This window comes from Fukomys damarensis, unplaced genomic scaffold (genome assembly GCF_012274545.1).
Source record: "Fukomys damarensis isolate Sample0158 unplaced genomic scaffold, DMR_v1.0_HiC HiC_scaffold_16, whole genome shotgun sequence".
NCBI classification, from domain to species: Eukaryota; Metazoa; Chordata; class Mammalia; order Rodentia; family Bathyergidae; genus Fukomys; species Fukomys damarensis.
In genome coordinates, this window is record NW_022900928.1 from 14,132,935 (window position 1) to 14,160,309 (window position 27,375).

Genomic DNA, 27,375 nt, shown 5'->3' on the forward strand with positions numbered 1-27,375 from the left:
AAGGCAGAGGTATGGAAGACAGGATTTATATTCTTTGAACTTTGATTATATGCTGAGTACTAAACAAGGTACAATGAACTGAATGTGTTTCCCCAAACTTATATGTTGAAATCCTAAACCCCAAGGTGATGGTATTAGGAAGTATAGCTACTGGCAGAGGATCAGGTCAGGAGAGTAGAGCTCTCATGCATGGGATTAGTGCCCTTACAAAGGAACTGCAGAATGCTCTTGATGCCTGTCCAGAGTGTGGAGATATAAGGAGACAGCAGTCTATGACTTAGAAGAGGCTTCTCACCAGAACCCAACAATGCTGCACTCTGATCTTGGACTTCCAGCCCCCAGAACTGTGAGAAACAAATTTAAATTGCTTATAATCCAGTCTATGATACTTGGTTTTAGAATCCTGAATGGAGTAAAATAGTAGATATGTCTGTCATTTAACCTCTGTCTTAGTCCTTTTCAATGGCTAAAACCAAACCAAAACAAAACAAAACACCCCCAAAGTCTGAGTGGCTTAAACTACAATTTTTCATGGTTCTAGAGACTAGAAATTCCAAGGTCAAGGTGCTGGAATATTCAGTGTTTAAACATGGCCCCCTTACTAGTTAATTGATGGCCATCTTCTTGCTGTGTCATCACATGGCAGAAAAACTGAGATCACTGCCGGGATGTCTTTTATAAGGGCACTAATGCCATTCATGAGGGCTTCATCCTCATGCCCCCATCTCCTCTTAATGGCCCTCCCTCCTAATACCATCATCCTGGGAATTAGGATTTCAACACATGAATTTTGGCAGGAGCAAACCTTCAGTGCATAATGACCTCTTGTATTTCTGTCCTCATACAAAAAATATATGAGGAAATTGAGGATCAATAATAGGCAGAGAAATTCTCAAGGATCTATGGAATAAAGGTATCAGAGCTTGAACCCTGGCTTTATAAATTTTAATCTGCCATTGAAGATTATGTGAATTCTAGCTTCCTGTTTAAATAATTGTGAGGCTCCACAGCACAGTGAAGGGTGTGCATTACATTGCAGTACCCTTCTGTGGAATGTCAGAAGCATTATGATATTATTGAGCTCATTGGGAGTTAAACTCAAATGTCTACACAGTTTGGGCTGAGAAGTACTGTGGGTTAGATCTACTTGGGTTAGAGAAGTATGGTGCCAAGTACTGGTAGGGATTGGGATAAACTGGAGAAGTTGTACTTTTTGGAAGGAGTTTAAGAGGAACGAAAGGTGGAGATGCATACTCTTTAACTGGCAGTTCTGGAAGCCTGAAGGGTCCCAGAGCCCACAAGCAGTCTTTAACACTAGACTAAAACTCTTGGTCTTTCAGGTCATTGCTGAAAGGTAGAGCTCATCATTTTTATCTCCTTTTTTAGCTAGAGTCAACGAACTGACCTGTGGGCCAAATTCATGACTTGTCCTGTTTTTGCAAATAAAGTTTTATTAGAATGCAGCCACACTTCTTCATTTGCTTATTTTCCATGGGTGCTCTCATGCCACAAGAAATCAAAGAGGGAGTTGAATTATTGTGACAGAAATATGTGGCCTGCAAAGCCTAAAATATTTATCATCTATAATATTTACTATCTGCATACAAGACTTTACAAAAAAAAAGGTCGCCAACTCCTTGTTTATTGTATATTTCTGTTGACTTCTACACTTTTTATTGAAATGTCCCATTTTTCTAAAAGCGAGGCATGATTATTAATTCTATTGTTGTTTTTATAGACTTTTGGCAAGTCAGTTATTTGTAGTCATGAATATTCTGGCACAGTTTCTAGAACATGTGAGCCTTTCTGTGTGTGCACGATAGCTAGGCAATGACTTCTTGGGTTTCACACCCTTTTTATAAGGTTTTCCTGTGGCCATGGGGGAGGGTAGTGTCCTGCTCCTTTCCTGCAAACCCCAGTTCAGACTAGAAAAGAGGAGAGTGTGTGGTCCAGGGGTCTGTTTTCATGCTGTTACTACTGGTGGACTCATTAAAGACTTGTTAGGGCTGGCAAGCAGGTGCCCAGACAAGAAGGAATATTTGGCTTTATTGTATAGAGGCCCCGAGGTCCAAAAATATTAGTTTAAAGCAGAAGTCTTAGGATTATGTTCAATGTTGCAAAGTCAGACAGAAGTTCCTGTTTAATAGTGAAAGCCCAAGAATTGATTTTGTTTCTATTTTTTCCCTGTGTTGCAGGACAATCTTAGTGAAATAAGATGTCCTTTTGTGGTACTCATGGTGATCCTGAGGGTTGGCATATTTACATGCTTCCTCTTCTTGAACTTGATTTTCAATTTATACTTCCATTTCTATAGATTTTTATTTCCCTTATTTTTGTGTCAATGTTTGCATTTCTGTAATATGGTCACTCCAAACACTTAGTGGGAAGAAATGGGCCATGAAGGCATACAAACATATATTCAGATAAATAACTAAGCCAAATGGAAAATGTACACTTGCACAAAATAAGACCTGGCGGTCTACAAATATGTCACAATTTCTGTGCTTTGGGATGGAATTTCTTTGGCTTTCCTTGGTGATCCTGGTTATTTCGTATGAATGAGAGGTTCTGCGTGTCCACTGGAAGGACTTTTCCTGGCCTTTAGAGGGAACATGTGAAAAGGAGTCACTAGAACTGAAACGTGGAGCACCAGTGGGTTAAATCAAGTCTTCCAGACCCTGCCTATGTCCCAGTGTAGATGTGTTTTCCTTGGCATCATCCATGAGCAGTTACTGCCTTGCAAATACATGCACGCAAATAATGCAGATCCTGGGAGGAGTGAGCCAAGGCTTACGGAGAGTACTGGAGAGCAGAAAGGTGCTAATTAATATTTTGGGCAAAAGAGTGTGACCTAAAATTAGAAATAGAACTGGCTTTGAGACTGAAGTCTAGAGCTGACAAAGGTCGCTCCCGATGCTCCTATGCCCTTACTTAGCACTTTGTCTCATCTGCTGCTTCTGGGCTTCTTGATGTCACATCTCAGCCTAGATTAGCTCCTTATCACATCAACTTGTCCCTCCCTAATCTTCCCCATGGTAAGTTCCCTGTCCCTTAGAATTTTGTTTTTCACACGAGCTAAGGTGATAATCAGATTTTTACAATCCACAAAGAAATGGTCTTATTTAAGGCAAATCTTCTTACTGGGATCTACTCAGAGGTAACCTTTGGAATTCTCAGTCATTCTGACAACCAAGATCAGCATGGGTAGAGTGAAAGATGGCCAAACCGACCCTCCTCAGAAGATCCGACTTGTGTACCAGCTCAGCACTGCCTGGACTATGTGACTTCGGGTAAGCTGTTGAAACTCTCTCTACACCAGGTTGCTAATCTGTATTATAGGGTTTGAAATCCTATGTGGACAGAGTCGCTATGGGTAACAGATAATCGTGCATGTGCAAGTTTCCTAAAACCCTAAAAGTCTGCATACATATGAGATACTGTATTATTACCAATAATTACACTTTTCATTTCATACCATGGTGACAGTTGATGCGAGGCCGTTGTGCAAAAATGACAGACAATAAAGTGATATTTGAAGTGCATCTTCGAAGGGCAACCTAGCAATCGGTGTTTTGGCAGGCTCTGAGCAGTACCGCCGCAGACAGGCTCGGGGTGGCCAAGTGTGGGGCAGATGATAGTATGCTTACTTTGGTTCCTGGTTTTTTGAAATGTTTACTCAAACAGAAAGTGAAGATAACATTAAAGTGTGCCATCTATAGGATACAATTTTTCCTAGGCATTATCTTACGATTGTTCAATCCTTATAATAAAAGTGAAAAAAGGAAATGAAAAATCCCAGCACCAGGGAACCGAGGCTTGGAAGTGTGAACCAGTGTGGTCTCTCCAGGGCTCTTCACACACACTGGGGCTCACCTGTGTGGCTCGGACGCCAGCCCTCCTCATGGTATCTCCCAGATCATCTGAGGCCTCTTTGCTCATGAGCAGGACATTGACAGATGACACAAAGCTCAGCGTAATTGCTGGAGTTTAGGTGGTAGGACCCAGTCAGCACAATACTGGAGGGCCAAAATAGTGGGGTCCAAAGGGCAGAAGGTAACGTAAAAGAGCAATGCCATCCTTTAATTTTAAAAATCAATTGTCCAATGAATCCGATTCAGAAGCATTGTTCATGTGCATGTATGTCAGGAGAGTAAAGTGTGTTAGATAAATAAAAGTCAGAAGAAACCAACGCTGCTTTGTAATTGCTTAAAAAGGTAAAAAGTTGCATTTAGAGAGGTATACTACTCAGACCAAGGGTGAGAGTGCACTGTTTACTTAGCGAGCTCGCACTGGCTGGATAGTATTCAGATCTATACCACTCTTGATTTCATCTAACAGGCTAGAGATCATTCAGTTTTTGATCAGGTTGGCAAAAAGATCAGAAGCCATAAAAAAAAAAAAAAAAAAAAAAGCCAATCAGGTGATTAAAGTTAGAAAGGGCAGAAGCCAAAAGAACACATTTGATAAATAAGTCTCATAATGTTTGTCACAGAAAAATGGGATTAATTAGGGTCATTGTTAAGCTACCAGGACAAAGGCCATAAAAAGAGATTCAGAATTTATGGTTAATATGGGAAATAACTTACTTCTCCAATTTCTTAAGGCAATGAATCTTACTTTTACTGAAATAAAGCAACACTACTTATTTGAGAATATTTTACAGCATATGAAAACACAGCTAAAAAGAAGAATTTAAACCTCAGCCATAACCCTGGCATCCTGAGATCACGGTTAACACTGAATTGGCTTTATAAGAAGCAGAGCCGTGCAAAGTCCAGGGAATTCTCCCTGTGGGGTACGGGGATTGGAACAGATAGAGTATGAAACATCTGAGGGCCTATTCTAAAAGCGGAGATTCCATTCATTAGAATTCACTCTAAACACATCCAGGCTTATAATCCCAGAAAGGTCATTGACATCATTTCCGCAGGACTTCTAGAGGTCGACCTGGGGCCAAGACAAGTGTTCCAGGCCCTCGAATGTGATCAGTATAGGGGTGAGGGGAAGGGTTGTTTTATGTCTTTCAAGTCTCGTGTAGGGGCAGCTGTCATCCCTGTCAACCTGATTATGGTAGTGGTCCTGCCCTGCAAAGGGCTGAGCGTGGATGACAGGGACTGGGTCCTGAAGTCACAGTGGGCCGGTAATTATGCCCATTCACAAGGGTTTGGGAATACACCGGGTAACTTAAGGGCCTAGAAAATGAATACCAGATTTAGCCTCTGAGTAAGGGCCAAGATAAAAAGAAAAAAAAAAAATAGCAGAAACTGAAGAAAGGTAACCAAAAGTAAGTGCTTGAGAAGGATAGCAGGGAAGACCACTCAGGGTCCTGCAGGACATACAACTGTCCCCGCCCCATCCCTGTAAGTCCCTCTCTCCCAAGAACAGAATTTTCTGTCAGGATCCCCTCTTACACGCTAGTCCTAATCTGTAAATGGGAGCTACGAAGTGCGGAAATGTGATTCAGAGCAGGATTGAAGGAAGGCGTCCTTGTGAGTGGAATTGGTTTCATATGGTATCCTAGTGACAGAGTGTGTTCTCACCCGGTTGGCGCACACACTGAGCCAGGGGTTGGCCTTGGATCGGCTGAAGTCAGGGTGGGTGCTGTGAGGGGTGGCTGCCGTACAGTCATCCCCGGCCCGCCCCACTACGCACCAGTGTCCATGGGAACAGTGCCGCAGGCATGTCTCCCTCCCTCCCTCCCTCTCTCTCTCTCTCAGAACTGGAGCTTGTAATCCTCTTGCCTCAGCCTCCCAAGTGTTGGAGTTATTGTGCCTGTCTCAAGTTTTCAAACAGTAGTTAAGTTGACTAATTCAACCTCAAAGAAATACAAAAAGAAAGAAAACAGGACAAGGAAAACTCCCAAAAACCTTTTCAGTCTGTATAAGACACTTTTTTCCTTTCAAGTATTGAGTAGAAATACTAACTGTGAAACTCTTCTTAGACTAGAAACTACAATGCAACATATTCATAGCTCTGCTGTTCTTATTAACTTATAAGCAACTTTGAGGCCAAAGCCCTCAAAATGGCCTCTTGTTTTACCTCTGATTTTCTAGCTGTTGGCAGGGTCAGGATCAATAATTGGATGGCCACTCTGAAAGGAAGGTGTTTGCTCTGGCTCTCTGTTTTGCAATGGCCCATCCTCTGGCTCTTTTTATTTATTTTTTTAATTAAAAATTTTTGTTTGGGGAGAGGGGTTTTGAGACAGTTTTGATATGTAAATCAGGTTGCCTTTGAACTCACTAAGTAGCTCAGGCTGACCTTGAACTCTAGAGATCCTCCTGCCTCAGCTTCCCAAATGACAGGATTACAGGTATGTACCACTATTCCCAGCCCCTGGCCTCTTTTAAAGGGTGGGAGAGCACCCACTGGCCTGCAAGGATGGCTATTGTGTACCAAGACAGGAACAAGAGATTCTTAGAATCACTGATTTCAGAGTGGTTTGTAGTTTCAGAATTATAGTCTTGGAATCTCAGATTGAGAAGGTTCATTAGAGGTCATCTAGTATCCAGCCTCAAACTCTGGCATGAAAAGCATTACAGTAGAAAAGAGAGGGACAAGGAGTCTAGCCAAATTGCAGTAGCTCCACCAAGAAGGATTTAATCCATTTCACTTAAATTTAATTTACGAGTGCTCTGGATTGGTAACATTGTTGGTAATGAAAGCCTAAAATATGACTTAGTCTTTGATTCCAAATAATATCAGATTTCTGTATCCCGCAGAGTGGTGAGTTTATTTTTTGTTATTATTGAGCTTTGTTTTATTGGCTAAATCAAAACATAGCCAATGCTTTTGTTTTTAAACATCAGCTGAGGCCTCAGAACACTTACTATAGATTTTCATAATGAAAAGAAATCTTCAGTAAGGTAGAATACTTAGGAAGGGCATTGGAAGGGACGTGCCATTATAAAGGCATATGTCTGGTTTGGCCAAAATCCTGGCTTTGTCTCCAGAGCTATTTTGCTGCAAATTTAGAACAGAAAAACCCTTTCTGGAAAGAAATGTAGCTTTGTTGGCTACAAGTGCATGTTCGCTGCTTCACAATTTTAGAATTAGACGATGGACTTATTTAGTAGACATCGGAGGGTAAAAAGCAAGAGCCCATAATTTAAAACATTCCACTCTACCACAGTCCAAGAAAAACACGGACCGGTGAACAAAACCAGCAGTATTGTAATAAGAAAACAACTAGGTGCATTTTTTCCAAAACCTAAAAACCAAGAATCTAAATGTATGAGTTACTGGCTAAAAATTCTATTTTCATGTCTCAGTTTTGAGCTGGAAAAAACAACCTAGACCTGATAAACATAGTTTTAAAAAACATGCGAGTTGTCCTGTAGCCCAAGGTGTGGACAGCAAACTCGCATCCATCTTTCTGTGCTCAAGGGCACTTTCCGCTGCCTGGAGAGATCCTGTACTAAAAGGATTTTGCTTTGCAAAGATTCATGGGCTTCCCAGTCAGGGCCTGTGGTGATTTCCGCCATTCTCTCCCCACAAGTTATTTGGCAATGACATTAAAGTATTTAATTTTCCCCCCCAAAACCCTTTGAATATCTGTTCGAGGTTGATGGAGTTTTCCAGGGCAAATGATGTGGTCACTCTTACACAGGTGGGCTTGCCCAGGCTGAAGGGGCTGTGGAGGGCTTTCTTCAGGCTAGACCAGAAGCAGACACATCGGCCTCTGTGCTAAGACAGTGATAGGGTGGGCTGTAGCTGCAGGGAGAACACTTGTCTGTACACCACCTTGGATCTGATCCTCGGCACCACAAAATAAATAAGTAAGTCAATAAATAAATAGAGTGACTTGGAAGCAGCCAAAAACAAACACAAAATTCTACTGGTAAAGCACAACCTACCTGAGGATTAAAAAAATGTGGAATTTTTAATTGGAATTTTAATTTAGAATTGGAATTTTAAACGGGCTACACTCAGTGAAGGCTGAGGACTTCTGGTCCTATCATAGCAGAAAACCTGATAACGAAAATGTCCAGGAATTTAAACTTCTGTGAGGAAAAAGGAAGGAGACAAGAACTTCCTGAGAATGATATTTCCCAAAAGAGCGCAACTTCTCCTCATCAGTTTATTCACATGCCCCCCCACTCCCGTGGGCCTTGGTTCCAGGTAGCACCAGGCAGGTACCAGGCTGGACACCTCAGGGAGGAGCTTTTGAGTATGTAAAAGACCATGAAAGAGTTTGCATAGCAAGCTTGAGCCTGTCAATGTAAACATCAGGATAGCGTGGCAATCGTGATTTATATCACACACCCCCAGATAGAATCCCCTGTTTAACAAAAGTCATTTTTCTTTGCTTATGATTTTTCTTTTGTGCTTCTGTGGAAAGCAAAAGCAAACAGTCCCAATCACTTGCCACTGAAATCAAAGAGGGCTTATTACCTTTAACCAGTTGTTACAGAATGCTGTGTGTGTGTCAGAGGTGGCTGAGTTCCCAGGTGCCTGGGTGACTTTCCTGGCCTCCAGAGCATTCCTTTTCTGTCTCCACTGCCTACATGTCTGGAGTCGGGTCCTTTGGAGCGTAGCCAGCAGAGAGCCACAGACTGGGGCACAGCTGCCCTGCTGTTGGTGAGTGCCATACTTCCCGCCTCTGGTGACTCCAGAGTTACAGCTTCTTCAGAATTGAGTGTGGTTGCCAAAGGACACTCGTTCCTTCATGCCCACTGGAGGGTTCATTCCTTTGTCTGAATAGGAGAAAGGAGGAGGAAGACCACCACAGAACAGTGGATTTAGGCACCTGCTATGGTCTTGGGCTCCAAGCCAGAGGTATCCTAAGCAGGGTATTGGGAAGATGTGGGACTGTGGAAGTAACGTGTTCCATCATGACCTCACTCCTATCTCTTTTGTGTGAAGACTGACCACAGACATTTCTTTAGTTAAGGACCAACTTCCTAGACATCCAGAATAGTGTATATCAAATATTTGAGTGTTTGTTGCGGGAAGGACTTGAAACTGACCTGCTAGACCACTATGCAAAATAGTAGAGAGAGTAGAACAATCCTTCAGTGATGGCAACTTCTTCCTGAGTCTAACTGAAGTGAGCTGCAGGCTGTACAAACTCATATTCTAGCGGCTCATAATCTGTCCTGCAAAGATTATTTTTCTAGATCTCTTAATAATGTATACTTATATTATTACTGCATTAGTACTATTAGTATTAGTATTTTTATTAGTGGTGCTCTGGGGCTACCTTTCTAGCCCTTTTTATTTATTATTTATACATTTTTATTTTGAGACAAGGTCTTGCTAGATCTCTAAGTTTCCCAGGTTGGTCTCAAAATTGTGCTTCTCTTACTGCAGTCTTTCAGAGTCCTGGCATTATAGATGTGGGCCACCAATACTGACAAGTGCCACTAGCTAATAGTGACATTTCTGCACTTCCCTTGTACACGTTTATTAAAAAGAATCAAGTTGTGAGGCTGTCTCAGTAAAGGCATTTTATACACACAATCCTGTTTACTCCTCTGTCTTTATGAAGAGAGAAGACTAATTATCCTCATATGAGACTAGAGAACTCAGGCTCAGAGCAATGAAGTGATTTTTTCCAGTGTGTGCAGATATTAAGTGTACACTTAAGTTTGATGTTCTACCAGTTAACCCCAAAATGGTCAAAAGGGTGGAAAATGTGCTGTTCACTACAACTATTACTATTGCGCTGTGCTTCTTACTGCCTTAGTAAAATCTCTTCTGCACTGTAAGCTGCTCAAGGGCCAAGGTCAAACTTGGTTCACCAACACAGAGCCTAATACAAAATAGGCGTATAAATAAAAATGTGTTGTCTAGGTTTCTGAAAATGAGAAAGGAATCAAAAGATGGGAGGAGGGGAAAGAGAGGGTAGGGGTAGGGAAAGTAAAAAAAATATATATGTTGGGTACATGTACCAACTCCCCACAATCAGTGCAATTATTATGTATGGCAAGCATATACTAACAAAAATTAAAAACTTCAAAACATATGATGAATAAATGAAATAATATTTTATCCCATCTATCAGTAATTTAATTATATATTTTGGTAATGTTCATAATTATGCATGTTCATATTTGCATAGCAATTTAACTTTTCAGGACTTCTGTTTTTCTCAAAAAAGTTTGCCACAGGAGGGCAAAATGAAAGTTAAGAGCACAGAGCCTAGGAATGCACAGCAGTTCCCTAACCCTTGGCTATGACAGTTAATCCTGAAGGAGACAAGCCTCCTGGAATTGCCTCTCTAGGCTTCTTTCTGGCCCATATGTTCCAGGTTTTCTGGAACAGACTTGGTTGCTGTATCTATTCCATTGTCCCCAGAAGGGTTATTCTGACTTGTCAACCGTGTGTCCTGATTCTTCCTTTAGAAAATATGGTCACCATATGCATGTTATAAAACTTGGGTCCCTGGACTAACTTCACACTTCTGATGCAGGTGTTGCCAAATCTCATTTCCTGCTAAATTGTCCATACGTGCCTCAGACATGTGCTGATTCTGACCCTTTGCGTTGATCGGGAACAGATATATCACCAACTCTATTTACATTAATAACTTAGTTGTCCATAGGAGATGATGTCAGTGACTTATTAGGGAAACACATTTGTTTCAAAGCACATTTGAACTGTTTCTGTAGTGTATGAGCTTTTTGTCTCAGTCAGTCTGAGCCTTTTCTGATTTACCTAAAATAAAATGTTTCTGAGGACTCTAATAAGGATCAATGACATTAATAAGATATGACTAAACTTATTGTTGGATTTGTTTATTTACATATTTCCCAACCAGGAAACCAAGTCATCCTGACATATGTGATAAATTTGATTATCTGATTCCACAGAGATCCTGGATGAATTTTAGAAGCAGAGTTTGGTAATGGGACAGACATTATGTCTTGCTTAGGCTCTGACATCAATGTATTTTGTGACTCTGAGTCAACTCTTTCTACTCTCTGGGCCTCAGCCTTTTCCTTTGTAATGTAAATGACTTGGTGGCCTGTGAGTCCTTGGAAGACCTAAAGGCCTACCTGGGAAACTCCCCGCTGCCCTCACATTAACAGCTAGGTGCTTATCTGTCATTTGTATACAGCAGATCATGTGTAAAATATTTGGAGAAAACTTCCCACAAAAGTTTCCACAAACTAATTGCATGATGCTTTTGTATCTGTTTGGGTCTATATTGTCATCTTACCTCTTCATTAAAACATTCTATAAGGCATCTTGGGGTTTACCCGGGGTGGAGACAAGACCTAGGCTTGCACATAAGAATGATTAGAATGAGATATATTTTATCATAGTCAGGTAGAGGATAACAGAGGTTAGAAATATTGATAGTCTGGGCAGAGTATTGAGTTAATCCTTGAGGAATTTTTATATCTTCTAGAGTAGGATCAAAGTGATCAAGTCTAGACAGGCATCTTCAGGTCCAGTGACTGGTAGGAAGAGAGATGTGGTCATACCATGAAAATGGACTCTAAACTGCATCAAATATCAAGAAATATATTGACTCCACGACATGAGTCAATCAGATATAGTTATATGTATGCAGGGATCAAATTGGGATGAACTGGGAAAGTTCCAGGAGGCTGGAATAGCTGGAGAGCCCCCATCACTGAGCAGATCAGTTTCGGACATCTTGAGTTGTTGATATTGGTGCCTTTAGTCAAGTTCATCCTGCTGAAGATATTCATTTTTTTTTTTTCTCATTGAGTTTGTTGGTACATTTTAGGTATACAGTACAGTTACATTCATTGTTGGGATCTTGTACCTCTACATGACAGGTCTGGGTTCTCATTTTTTCCCCTTGTCCCTGCCCTCCCTGAACCCCCTCCTCCCCTCCCCATTTCCAAACACTTTATGCCCATTTTTTCATTTTCTCATATTTTTTTCTTTTCCCTTATTCCCTTTCCCCTACCCTTCCCATTTTCCCTACATCTTTAGCCCTTTTCTTTCCTTCACATTGTCAATTATCTGATTAGGATCTTATGTATTATTAGAGTTTTTTATGCCAGAGAAACTATTTACACATGTGTGACTTATTTATCACACTTAGGAGTATATCCTCAATATGTATCCATTTTCCTATGAATGAATCTAATTTCTCATTCTTTATGGCTGAGTAGTATTCCATTGTATAGAAAAACCACATCTTCTTTATCCAGTCTCCAACGGATGGGCAAATGGGCTGTTTCCAAGTTTTGGCTATTACAAACTGTGCCGCTATAAACATAGGTATGCATATATCACTGTGATATGATTCTTTTAATTGTCTTGGAAACATACCCAGCAGATGGATGGCTGGGTCAAATGGAACCTCTAGACCTAGCTCTTTGAGGTATCTCCATACTGATTTCCATAGTGGTTGCACCAATCTGCACTCCCACCAACAATACAGAAGGGTTCCTTTCTCCCCATAACCCCACCAACATTTGTTATTGGTTGATTTCTTAATAGCAGCCATTCTTTGTGGGGTGAGGTGGAATCTCAGTGTTGTTTTCATCTGCATCTCTCGAATGACCAGTGATGCGGAACATTTTTTCATATATTTATGTGCTGCTTTTACTGCTTTGACTGTTTATTTCATATGCCCATTTTTGAATTGGGTCTTTATATTTGGGGGGGGTTGATTGTTTTGAGTTCTTTATTCTAGATAAGAGCCCTTTGTCTGAGGAGCAGCTGGTAAAATTTTTTCCCACATTGTAGGTAGTCTTTTAGTTCTGTTGATGGTTTCTTTTGCAGTGCAGAAGCTTTTTAATCAGATGAGATCCCAGTTGTTTATTCTTTCTGCTAGTTACCGTGCTACTGAGGATTTGTTCATAAAGTCTTTTCCTATGCCAGTGTCTCCACTGAAGACATTCTGACAGCATTTCTTAGACTCAGCCCTGTCTCTAGGAGAACATAGAATGTGCTTTCTTGCATCTAGCCCATTAGTCAGTGGTCCTGGGGTCATTTGTGGCTCCAGGTGCCCTCTTAAATGTAGATTACCCATTATTCCATTCAGATTGGATTTCTTGTTTTTGTTTGTTTGTTTGTTTCTTTTTCCAGTACCAGGAATTGAATTTAGGACCTTTCTCTTTTAAGGCAGGCATGGCACCGTTGAGCTAAATCCCAGGCACAGATTTCTTGTTTTTTAACCAGCTTCTTGGGTAGATTTTCTTTGAAATTGGAGCTTAATTCAAGCTCAGGCTTAACCACCCTTATATTGACATCTACAACGTTCTTTGGCTCTCACCTTAGAGTAGCAGTGCTCCTTTCGCTTCTATCCCATCGGTCTGCACTGCTGAGATCCCAGCATAACTCGGGGCAATTCTGTCAAAAGTTACAGCCATAAACCTCTTAAGCCGAGAAGCTCAGAAAACAGCAAGTTCTGGGCTGAATCTTAAAACTCTGCTCATTCAAGCATTCTGTAAGTCTAGAGCAGGACTCTTTTCCGGGGTGGGACCAGCCATGTGGAGGGTCTCTTTGAATGCAGCTGGGTTCCAGCCCTAACAGGTTATCCAGGACACCCGGCTTAGTGGTTTCAGCAGGCTGTGGACTTACCCTGCCTCTTGAGGTCTGCTGTGGCCACTGTAGCCTGGAGCAAATTTAACTTTCTCTCATTTATTTTCTTTTTAGTTCTTGGCACTATACACTGTGAATCCATGGTGCTGTCTCTTTATTAGTGTATCTCCAGTCTTGCCCCTGTCGTGGCTCTTTTCCAGGAACTTCTGATCTTTCTCCAAGGACTAGAGGCATTTCCAGGAACTGAAGACTTTTTCATAGGATAATTGTCTTCAAAAAGTTCCCTATGTCCCTTGGAGAGGGGTTGGCCAGAATTCTAGCACCTTGGGGCTAACTTTACCTCACCTTGTACTCTCTCCTCTAGGACCCTGCCTTCTTGAAATAGCAGAGTCCATGACAACTTAGTTGATTTCCCCCAAATGTGCTGTGACGAATCTGCCTCTCCTAGGAGAGATGGTGTGACCGCCTCATTATATGTCCTGACCTTCAGCGGCACACGCCGCCCTAGTCTTGTCCCCAACCCCGACTTTCTTTGCATCCTTCCCATCTCTGTGGTTCTGACAAGAGCTAGTGTGATGACGATATCTGAATTGTATGCTCAGCTGTCATTTCTACAGACACGTTCGTTTTATTCTCCAGTGGTGACCCTTCAAGATAAGGTTGATCTTCCCTTCCCTATTCCACCTACCACAATATTCAGCATATATGATGGGTTCAATGAAGGACAATACAAACCTGCATGCTTGTCCTGGTTCGAAAGCTCATTTCCCCCACTATTTCTCGAGGTGGGGAGATCAGGAAAGGTTGGCTGACTGGCTGTCCTCAGCTGGAATGTTGAGATGGCTGGGTCTTTTCCCAATATTTCTGTAGTTGTTGAGGACTGCTCCCTCTGCCCACAGCTTTTCTTCTTTGCTTTTCTGAGTATACTTTCCAGCAAGATATCTCATAATGGCAGCTCATGCCTTCTAAAAGTACTAATGTTGTCAAGTATTATTAAAGCTTAGAACTAGATTTGACCCATAATAATTCTACACTCTTTTGGTTAAAATGAGTAACAGGCCAATCTATATTTCATATTGTAAAAGATTACAATGGGACATGAATGCTGGAGGTGGTCTATTGAGGATCATCTTGTCTTTATTTATTTTATCATTATTGTCTACTGCAATAATGTCTGGCAAGTTTTTGAGTACAATGCTCTGTTATCCCCACAAGTTCTTAGCTGATGAGAATGGCCACCAGGTAATTGACAATTCTTTTTTTTTTTTGTACTGAGATCAAACTCTGGTCCTTGTGCTTGCGAGGCAAGTGGCAGAACCATTGAGCTAAATCCCCGGCTGGCTAGGTAATTAAGCTAGTGACATGAGTTTCTTTCTTATGGAAGAGGGAAAAACTAATAGTTCTGAGGAAGGAACTGGGAACTATTTAGAGGGAGAGACTAATAGCTCCCAGAAGGATTTTTTATTAAATTAGGCTGATGCTCTGAAACCTTCAGTTGAGAACTAAGATGACCCTTGGGATGGGACTAAGTTAGTCTTAGCAAATAAGTAGGTAGTGTTGTGTCTCACAGACTGTATATGAATGCACAACTAGAGACAAAATAATAGCAAACTAGAATCTGCCTCAGTCTGTTCTCGTTGGTCCTCCAGTCAGCCCCAAAGTAATAAATGGGAGAGGTGTATGATGTGTGCAAATGGAGGAGCATTTCATAATAGACATAAGTTTGGGACCTTGTATTTTCATTTAACAGTTAAAGGAACTATAGTCCCTGCCTCAGAATAGACTTAATAACCATCAGATTTTCTTTTGATCACATTTTTGTGCATTTCACATAAAAAGAAGAAACATTGGAGAGACTGAACTATATGTCAGGTAATGGTCTAGGTACCTGGAAATGTTGATACTTGGTTGGAGTATGCAGGGGTGAAGGAGAGGGAGTAGTGGAGAGTTACTCATCAACTTGTAGCTTCTGCAAGTCAGAGAGATGAATTAAGAGAAGCAACAAGAGAAAAAGGCGTTTCTCCCATCCTGTAGAAGTTCCCAGTCATTTTAACACCATCCCTGAAGCACTGGGGCTTTGTCATAGAATTCACATTTCTGGTGTAAGTGGATGTTAGCTCTCATATTACGTGGTAGCAAAAATAAACCTTTGTTTTGGAAACCACTGAGACTTTAGGGTGTTACCATGGTCTTACCCAGTGAAAGCTGACTAACACCAAAATTGGTACCAGAAGTGAGGTGTTACCATAACAGAACAAAACTAAAACAACCACATCTTATGTCCCTAGCTTCAGAGTCAAGCAGTAAGTAAAAAGGAAACTGTTATTGAAGATGGCAAGATATTGGCTCATGTTAGATGGTGCTTAAATGTTTGGTAAAACTATAGCTTAGATAACTTGAAAGATAGGTAATTTTCCCAATGAAGCTGTGGCCTTTGGTGAAGAGATTGGCCAACGGAACAAGTCCTGTAGCTTGATTGTTCTTAGCAGCATATAATGAGGTACTGTCACACACACACACACACACACACACACACACACACACACACACACACACACACACACACACACACACAGAGGGGGGGAACAGAGAGAGAGAGAGACAGAGACAGAGAGAGAGAGAGAGAGAGAGAGAGAGAAGTTCAGAAGAATATGACCAGTTTTCACACAGGAATAAAATGGAAAAGAAAATCTAGAACTTTTAGAGTGTGCAGAATGTAACTGATATCTGCCCAGCCAAATTTCAGAACTGCTGTAGACCAATGATCCCTCTGGTGCTTTCTTTCTGTTCTTCTCTTTTACACATGGGAGTGTTCACTGCAGTTATCTTGGCCCAGCATGTATGCTGAGTACCAATATATATTGAGTTTGGAAGCAGACATCTCTCTTTTTTGTTTTGTTTTTGGTTCATAAATATTTTGATCAAGAGGAGCCCCATTTGCACAACATTTGGTATAGCCATTATTATAAGAACCTGGGATTTTGACTTGATGTCATATCCCATTAGACTTTTGACTTTCTCCCTTGGGAAATTCTGTAGCTATATTTTGAGTGCAGAAGGAAGGAAAGCAAATTTGAATGAGCAAGATATATTCTGTAGAAGACTGTATCATTGTTCCCAACTTTTGCTTTCTCCTTTGCAAGATTATTTATCCTTGCTTCTTGCCATGTGGTTTGCAGAGCATCCTGGGGGGAAATATATTTTTGTTCCATTTTTCCATTGTGTAATTTTTCTGATCAGTTAAATGTGAGTGAAAAATCTCAAGTGCCATTGTAAACAGAAGCTTTAAGATCCATTGCTTGTTTCCACCAGTTCTCTTGATCCTTTGTCATGATACAAAGATAAAGAGTGATTTCTCAGCTTCATTTCCAGGACAAGGAGGCCATGTATTGCAGAGCCATGGAAAACAGCCAATCTGCAGGCAACAGGTAGTGTGAGTAAAAAATAAATCTTTGATGTGAAAGTCTCTGAAATTTTGATATTGTAGGCTGGCTGTAGTCACACAGCTGACTCATGTATAAAGATATTGAACAAATAGCCCCTTGAGATCAAGGGTGGTCTTGCCCCAAGCCTCCTGGATTACATTCCTAGAGTTTCACTAAATAGTTTATTAAACAGATTAATATTTACCTCCTGTCCTTTGGAAGCTCAGGGAAGGGAGAGATGAGCAATACTCTTTTTTTCTGAAGGAAGCAGTTATCTTTTGACAAAATCCAATGTATTGCACTAGACAAGTACATACACAGGTACAATAAAGGTAATGCTAATAACACATATGAAAACTGTATTTAACACCTGAGTATCCAAAATATATCAGTATTTGTTTATCTACTTTTTCTCTCATTCACATATTAACTATAGAAAATTTGAGAAATACAAAGCAGCATAGCCTAAAGAAAAAGAAATCCCATTGTCTAACACTATTATATCTTAAACTTTTAATTTAAAATAATTATTTGGTGGCCAGGGATTTAGCTCAGTGGTTCTGCAGCCTGCCTCGCAAGCACAAGGACCCGAGTTTGATCCCCAGTACCAAAAAATAAATAAAAAAATAATTATTATTTGTCGGAATCAATTAAGAATGAGTTGAACACAAGATGCTTTTTTATTTCTGAGTACTTAAGATGTATTTCCTTCAAAAAAGTATAATATCTTTTACAATTGTTTATCAAAATTAGGAACCAAATATTGGTGCAATTTTATCTTCTAATTTGTAGACCTTAATCAAACTCTTTAATTGTCCTAGTAATCTCTTCAATGGCAAAAGAAATTCTGCTTCAAGATCACATACAGAATTATGCATTGCATTAACTATCGTGTTTCTTCAGTCTCTTCAACTAGAATTATTAGTTCTGTAGTCTTTTTTTCTCTTTCATGATTTTGATATTCTTGCAAAGAGTACTGGTCAGTTTTTTCAACACCAGCCCTATTTGTATGTGACTTTGGTTTTCATGATTGGATTCATCTTAGGCATTTTTGGCATGAAATCACAGAAGTAAAATTTTATTATTCTCATTGCATTATATTAGCCTTAGGATATAGATTTGTTTTATTACTAAGAAAGTTAACTTTGATCACTCAGCTAAGGTAGTATCTACAGGCTTATTCATGTACAGTTACTATTTTTCTCCTTTGAAATTAATAAATATTTTTGAGATGATATTTTGAGACTAAGTGCGTATCTTGTTTCTCATCAAAATTCTACCCTCTAGTTATAGCATATATTGATAATTCTTGCTTATTACAATTGCAGCCAAGTAGTGGTTTTCTAGTTTTATCAAATTCTGTATACATTTGCTAGTTGACATTGGAAGGACGAACTTTCATTCTTTCTAATTTTATTTGTTCACTTTTTTATTCATTCCCTTGTTTATTTAATTTACTTTTCACTCCTGGTTCATGAAGTCTTTTTCTTACTGCGTGTTATAATTTGTTATTATGATTCATTCAGATTGTCAAACTGGTCTACATTTGGCCAGTGAGGGTCCCTTCAAACTGACTTCTGACTCTTTTGATATTTTCCTCTCAATTTGGAGCACTTCCCATATGCTTGGGAAAAGACAATGTTCCAAGTACATCTTATATTTTCCCAGTCCCAGCCACAGAATTAAACATTTCTCCAAGGATTTCATGGTTCTTTTTAGTGGACTATGAAACTTAAAAACTAACATGTTAATGTCAGCTATTGCTGTTTCTACCAAGTAAGCCATCACTTTAGCCTCTAATTCAACAGTTTGATGTTTCTGTTGCTGTTAAACACTGTTTTAAAAAAACCTATTTCTTTTTTTTTTTTTTTATTTAGTTTATTGGTACATTTAGGGATACAGTACAGTTACATTCATTGTTGGGATCATGTACCTTTACATGGCAAGTCTTGATTCTCATTTTTTTCCCCTTACCTCTGCCCTCCCTTCACCCCCTCCTCCCCTCCCCATCTACAAACACTTTATTTTCATCTTTTCATTCTCTCACATTTTTTTCTTTTCCCTTTTTGTTCTTCCCCTACGTATCACACCTTCCCTACACCTTTAGCTCCTTTCCTCCCATTTCTAAATGTCAGTAATCTTATTAGAATCTTATGCATTGTTGCAGAATATTCACACCAGGGAAACTATTTGGTATTTACACATGTGGGACTTATTTATTTCACTTAGGAGTATATCTTCAATATGTATCCATTTTCCTATGAATGAATCTATTCTCTCGCTCTTTATGGCTGAGTAATATTCCATTTTATAGAAAAACCACAACTTCTTTATCCAGTTTCCAACGGATGGGCAAATAGGTTGTTTCCAAGATTTAGCTATTACAAACTGTGCCGCTATAAACATGGGTGCACATACTTCTCTGTGATATGATTCTTTTAGTTCTCTTGGAAAGATACCCAACAGAGGGATGGCTGGGTCAAATGGAACCTCCAGTCCAAGCTCTTTGAGGTATCTCCATATTGATTTCCATAGTGGTTGCACTAGTCTGCACTCCCACCAACAATGGAGGAGGGTTCCTTTCTCCCCACAACCCCGCCAACATTTGTTATTGTGTGATTTCTTGATAGCAGCCATTCTTTGTGGGGTGAGGTGGAATCTCAGTGTTGTTTTCATCTGCATCTCTCGAATGACCAGTGATGTGGAACATTTTTTCATATATTTTCTTGCTGCTTTCACTTCTTTGTATGAGAAATGTCTGTTCATTTCGGATGCCCATTTTTGGATCGGGTCTTTATATTTGGGGGGACTGATTGTTTTGAGTTCTTTATATATCCTTGATAATAGTCCTTTGTCTGAGGTACAGCTGGTAAAAATTTTTTCCCACATTGTAGATTGTCTCTTAGTTCTGCTAATGGTTTCTTTTGAAGTACAGAAGCTTTTTAGTAAGATGAGATCCCAGTTGTTGATTCTTTCTGCTAGTTCCCGTGCTACTGAGGATTTGTTCATAAAGTCTTTTCCTATACCAATGTCTTCCAGAGTTCTGCCTAACTTACTTTCCAGCAAGTTTAATGTTTCTGTTTTAATATTTAGATCTTTAATCCATTTGGATTTTAATTTAGTGCATGGCGAAAGATAAGGGTCTAATTTTAATCTGTGACAGGTTGATATCCAGTTTTTCCAACACCATTTATTAAAGAGGCTATCTTTCCTCCACTGAGGATGGTGAGCTCCTTTGTCGAAGATGAGGTAGCTGAGTACATCTGCATTTGTTTTTGTGTCTTCCAGTCTGTTCCATTGATCCTCAGGCCTATTTCTTTGCCAGTACCATGCTGATTTTATCACAGTGGCTTTGTAGTATAGTTTCAAATTGGGAATTGTTACACCTGGTGCCATGTGACTGTTGCCTATAATGGCTTTTGCTATTCTAGGTCTCTTGTGGTTCCAAATGAATTTTTGGATTCTTTTTTCTAGTTCTGTGAAATATAGTGTTGGAATTTCAATTGGCATTGCATTGAATGTATATAGCAGTTTCGGTAGTATGGCCATTTTCACTATGTTGATTCTTCCTACCCAGGAGCAGGGGATATCTTTCCATTTTTTTATATCCTCTTCGATTTCTTTTTTCAGAGTGCTGTAGTTTTCAGTGTAGAGATCTTTTGTTTCTTTTGTTAGATTGATTCCTAGATACTTCATTTTTTTGGATGCTATTGTAAAAGGAATTTTTTCCCTTATTTCTCTTTCTGTCTGTCTGTTATTTGTGTATAGAAAGGCTATTGATTTTTGGGTATTCACCTTGTATCCAGATACTTTACTGAATCTGTCAATTAAGTCTAGAAGTTTTTTGGTGGAGTTTTTTGGATCTTCAATGTAGAGTATCATATCATCAGCAAATAATGATAGTTTAACTTCTTCCTTTCCTATCTTTATTGCTTTAATTTCTTTCTCTTGTCTAATTGCTGTGGCTAATGTTTCCAGAACTATATTGAAGAGAAGTGGCGATAGTGGGCATCCTTGTCTTGTTCCTGATTTTAACATGAAGGTTTTCAGTTTTTGGCCATTCAATATGATGTTGGCTGATGGTTTTTCATAAATAGCCTTTATTAAATTGAGGTATAGACCATCTATTCCAATTTTTTGCAGGGTTTTTATCATGAATGGGTGTTGAATTTTATCAAATGCTTTTTCTGCATCTATTGAGAGGATCATATGGAAAAAAACCTATTTCTAGTTGTTTATTTGACAGCATGAATGTCTTCTTGATTATCCTAGGCCACTTTTTAAATAATTAAATAACTTTTCATCAGTGGATAATGCCAAAAATTACTTTTGTATTTTGTACTGTTGAAATACTACTTGTAGTTTACTCCTCTGATTCACAATAATTAGTAATGAATATTTTAGTTTCTAAGGTGCTTTCCTAAGCCATCTTTATTTTAGTTCCAACAACCATCCTAGGAGCTAGCATTGTGGGGCCTGTGTATAGAGGAAGACCCCAGGGTCCTGAAGACTGCATCAGAGATGTGTTGCGGTGAGCTAAACTCAAGGCACATGGTATAAAGCCCGGGCCTTCTGGTAAACTTACGTTGTTGTGAGTAACTTGCTCATGCATATGCTTTTGTCTTCCAAACTTAACTCTAAATCATTTGATGACAGAAACCACGTTTTAATATGCATTACGTCCCCATAATTCCAGCACATCACAGATGCTCAATAGAAGTCCATCACGTGGCTCAGGAGTGTGTCAGAAAAGTCTTCGCCTCAGGCAAGTTCTAAGGAAGCTTTTCCACTAAGAGTTAGCTATAAAAACACATCTCTCTCTTTTTAGGACATTGGTGACCAGACATCTTAATTATTGCTATTCTTTGCAAGGAATGCCATCAGCAAGGGAGGAAGAGAGGAGCAATCTGTTTGGATGGGGAGGGGCCAAACCCAATAAATTTGCCAGCTGCACTTGATATCTTAGCAGCAAAACAAACCATCCCACACTGCCTTGTAGCTGCTACACAAGGCAGAGGACATGGTTGTTAACTACCTCAGGGTCGGAATCTTCTGGTCCCAGATTAAGGGACCAGAGACCACATGGGGACAAATTTGTAATAAATGATATTGTTCCAATTAGGACCTGGTTCAGCTGAAAATTAAAAGCACAGAATCAAAATCCCTCCATCCTTAGCCACTTCCTTGCAGACATCCGGATCAGGAGGCTTTTTGATGTTGATTGTCTCCTTGCAGCTTTCATTGGAGGACAGAGCCAAATTGCACCACTTGTGCTAATTATCCCTCTCCTGAGATTGCAAAGTTCTTAGTTAATCGAGGAGTTCATCCAAACTACTGAGTGAGTTTTCAAGGAGGGAACTTTGTGTTGGGGACCTGGGCGGGCCTAGTCCTCAGCTGCTAAGAGGCCACCAGCATGAATTTTGCTCCGGTTCATTTCCCCGGAAATTGAAAGACCTCAGGGCTTTGAAGAAAAAGGGGGAATCAAGTACTCCTGCAGGATGAGAGGAGCTATCCCCGCCTCTGAGTCCCCAGCTCGCCCCATGGCCTCCCCACCTTCCTGGTTCCCCCACCCCGATTCTCCCGCATCTGTGTGGTCACACCCCAGTGCCTGAGCACTCATCCCGACCTGCTGCTCATGCCACTCTAATGTCCCCAACATCTTGTTTCATTGCCACTTAATTTAGTCAGCCAGCCCCTGGGGACATTGAGGTGACCAGAAGTAGAACTAGAGCTTTACCCTCAGATCGAAACATAGTATGTGCTTCCCTTTCTTTACTTCACTGGTCTACTTGCAATGAAGTTCTAGTGGGATTTAAAATTGTACAGACGATAGAAATCCTGAACAAAAAAGTTTTTCATAGCCCTGTTCTGCTTAGAAAGGCATAAGGAAGACTTCGTTTCTCTTATTGATGGCTAGGATCATGCTGCTGTCACTGGCACATTCTCTGTGGGATGCCACAGCACCGCGAGAAAGGGTTTGCATGAATCTCCTCCACAGTCCCTTCTAAGCCATCCACCCTTCTCTCTCCTTTGCTGTGCCTGGTGCTGGCCTTCTGAGAAGCTCTGCTTGGCCTCCTGTGCCCTCTTCTGTGGTTGAGTTTAAAGGGTGGGAAACGCCAGCAGGATAATGGAATGCAGCACCTGGCTACTCCTGCTGCAGTGCTATAATGGTGTGGTCCCTTTCTGAAGGTCCCAGCTCCTGCCAGGGGACCTTTGGCAGCTCTTTCTTTCTCTTTAGTCTCCCATAACCACTGTCCCCACTTCTTCTCGGGCCAACCAGTGTGGTGGGACGAGCATCCCTGATGCTAGCCTTGGGGTGCTGTATTACCCCTTGTTGACTTGCATTAATCCTTCCCATACCCCTAAAACTGTCCCCTTATTAAGCCTTTCCATTAACTGTTTGAATATATCATCTTTCTCTTACCAGGACCATAACTCAGGTCTGATCACATGGAGTACAGATGCTATAACACCCTAGCAACAACCTTATAAGATGGGTACTTTAGGGGAGGGGTAATGGTACTGAAGACTGAACCCAGGGAGTGCTGAGCTATATCCTGGCCCTTTTCTTAAAAAGGGCTAAAGGTGTAGGGAAGGTGGGAAGGGTAAGGGAAAGGTAATAAAGGAAAGGAAACTAATAGAAGAAAATGAAAATAAAATGTTTGTGAATGGAGAGGGGAGGAGGGGGTGAAGGCAGGACAGGGACAAGGGGAAAAAATGAGAACCAAGACCTGTCCTGTAAAGGTACAAGATCCTAATAATGAATGGAAGTGTACCATATACCTAAAATGTACCAATAAACTCAATGAGAAAAAAAATTTCATTTATTTTAAGACAAGACCCTACTAATTCACCAAGACTGGCCTTGAATTTGTGATCCTCTTGCCTCAGCCTCCAGAATAGTTGGGATAACAGACTACTTTTTTTGCTGTTCTATAGATGAGGAAACTGAGCTGAAGAGAGGTCCACAATCATATTTAAGTTCCTTCACCTTAATATGTAAATCAAAACCAGGCAGTCATGTTTCAGAGAGTCTAAGTTTTTGATTTTGGTATTATAGGTCTCCACACGGACAAGAAGTCAGTGCCAGTAAACACATAATGAGAATACATTTAATCGTTAAAATTATAGAATAGTCTGAAAATAACTTTTAAGAAATCTATAATGCTTAAAAACTATTTTTAACTTTGGGATTTCTAGCATAAATACTAACACTCAATAGCGCCACATTTATCAACCTATAATTTATCTACATGGATGGAAATGGTTTTGAGCAATATTAGAAGACTTGGGTCCTGCCAAGATCTGGGAAAGTCACCTGGTCTCTTGAAACCCCATTTCCCTCTCTCATCTGATTTACCCTCATCTGATGTACCCCTTCTATGTCAATATCCTGACCTGCCTACCACCACCCTGAAACTGCCAACTAGTATTTTGTTTACTGGTTTTGTCTTAGCACATCCAGACACACATGTGGTTCTTAATCTCCCCAGAAAGGAGAAGTTTCGTCCTGGTTTAAATACTTAGAGTGATTAAGGAGCCAGTCTCAAAGGAGGCTTGGCCACTTGAAGGGCACTTAAAGGATCTGTAGGAACTCAGGTTGGTCTAGTGTTATATTCATTCTCCTAGAAGGAGAATGAGGTAGTGGTTTTAGCTGGTAGTGAAGGTTCAGAAGTAGAGGTGACAGGATGATGGATAAAAAAGATGCATTAGTATAAGGTCTCTAGGAAAGCTCTTCTGAGATGAACATTTGTTGTGGCCAAGGGGTTTTATGATTGCCAAGCTTACTCTTCTCTGAAATCACTCTTCTTTTCTCTCTCCATGCCTTTGTGGATGCTATGAAATCTGCCTAAAAGGACCTCACTGGAAACCCTCAAGGACGGGAGAAACCCTTGTCTTCCAGTCCTGGGGATTCCTTCAGGGGTGATGTTTCTCACTTCCTCCAGACTTCTGTGATTTTGAGCTTGGATCTTGTGCAGAGAATTTATGTTGTGCTGTGCGTTATCATTATTTGTGTACCTATTGGATCTCACCCACTGGGGTGAACTCTTCATGTCTGATTTATGTCTGCGTGTCTAAGAACAGGAAATAGACCTTAAAATCTTTGCCAGGATACTTGGAAGGATGTACAAACCCCATTTCCAATGCTTGCTTGTGTGTGCATGTGCGAGCATGCACACACACATAATACTCTCACATGTACCATCTACACACTTATATTCACCAATGTGGCATTTAAAATACCTGTGATGGCATGTAATTAGTTACATGTTTTTTGGGGGGAGTTGTTTGTTTTGGTACTGGGGATCGAACTCGGGTCCCTGCACTTGTAAAGCAGGAGCTGGAACCACTGAGCTAAATCCCCGGCCCGATGGCAAGTAATTAAGAAATAGTTCAGAGCCCTAAGCGATACAGGGAAATACCTTGAAAAACAATGAAGAACAAGGATATACTTTAATCCATAACTCTATGTACCTTTTGTGACCTTTTCGGTGTGTGAGTGTATGTGAATGTGTGTGTGTATGCGCGCTCGCGTGTGGTGTGTATATGTGTGTGTGTGTGTGCGTGTGTGTGTGTGTGACTACAAATTGAACTCAGGGCCTTATGCATGCTAGGAAAGTGCTCTTTCACTGAGTTGCATCCCCAGTCATTTTTTTATTTTATTTTGAGACAGGGTGTTGCTAAGTTACCCAGACTAGCCTTGAACTTGAAGTTCTCCTGTCTCAGCCTCCTGATTATATATGACTTTTTAATCTGCCATTTGCATTAACTCCCAGGCCTTCCAGTGATGTCACCCAATGTCAAGGAAGCCACCAATTCTGAAATTGCCCAGTCCTTCAGATCCTGGTAATAACTGATTTCATACCCTGCCTCTGGCCAAGGCCAAGCCTTGCAAGGCTGTTGGCTCGCACAGTTGCACTAACCACTATGTAAATGGCCACCTTTTAAAATGGCAACTCTTCGTATTCTGCAGAAGTAGTAAAGTTTACACAAGCAAAGAAAATCTTGTTGTTGCAGAGGATTTAGAACCAGAGAGTAATATTTCACCTCATCAGCAGATCCCAGCCCCTGAGTTATCTTTTTTGGCTATACTCTAGGGAACAGAAGCCAGCACTTGACAACTCACAACTGGAAGAGAGGAAAGAAGGGTGGAATGTTTGTTCAGATCTTGGGGGTGTACCCAGGCCACACCTGGAAACTTATCTGTGCTTGATAAGCAACAAGATTTTTGTTGTAACAGTATTCTTTTGGTCAAGAGTGATCAATCTCCTGGTGTTTAAGAAATGGTTATTTTTTTCTCTCTCTCGGAATACCCATAAACAGGAGAGTTAATATCAAAGCCTGAAGTGAGAGCGGTTCAGAGACGAAGACTGTGATCTAGAGAAACTCTGGTGGCAGAGTGCAAATTAGGAGGGGAAGCTCCTCTGTGGGTCCAGGAGAGACACAGAGGATACAACAGTGACTCTAGGAAGGTGATCAAGGCTGGACTTTGAGGAAGGCAAAGTCCAGAGAAGTCCAGAGCATGACACAAAGCAGCAGGGGAAAGGACAGGGGAAGGTGGGGTGGTTCACTCAGGGTTGTCTGATTTGGAAGTGGTTACACACTCATCTGGGAGACCATTGGCTTAGATGTCAATTCCAGTTAGCTTTGTGCACCAGGAGGGCAGGAGTGCCTGCTTTAGCTCATCTTTCTCTCCCCAGAACCTAGCTTACATGTAGGGTACAGCAGGCACCTGGCACTAGTCACCTATTGAGTAAATCTGTTCCCTAATCAGTCCCTCCCCTCTAGCCCTGTTCCACCTTCAACCTGTCCTAGGGGCTCCTCAGCCTGAGCATGGCATCTTCTTCTCCCCTAACCCTACTTACCCTGCAGCAACCCACCTTGACCTTGTCCGGCAATATGTGGGAGGTTAAGGGGATGCTGCACATTGACCTGCTGATCCAAGGCTGGGCACCAATTTTGGGGCTCCGGAAGGCACTTTACCGAGGACACTGCCCCTCCTCTTGGAACCATTTCATCTGCATCAGGACATTCTTTTCTGGAGCCCTCGAATGCAAGAAGAGGGACGGGTGCACTGCAGGACGGTGCTTGCCAAGCCAGTTCTCAGCTCATGGGAAAGGAGAAAAGGTGGTGGGCCTCTCCCTTCCCTGGGGCCATCAGGTGCAGATCAGAGGAGCTGACAGTCATCTGTTTACCAGGCTGCTTTGTGCCTTTCAGGAGAGCTGGGTGGCACGTACACGGCTCTCTGCAAGGCAGGAATCTGCAGGCTGTGAGGAGCTCAAGTCCAAGCTGTTGTCCTCTAGTGCTGTCCTCCCATTCCTGAGGATTCAGCCAGCAAAGGTGGCACTTTCATAGTATTACAGGTAGCCTCAGCCTTCTACTTCAGCCTTTGTGATCAAGAAAGAGAATTTTGGCCATTTTGGTGACTTCAAATTGTGATATAATAATAATAATATTAATAATAATAATAATAATAATA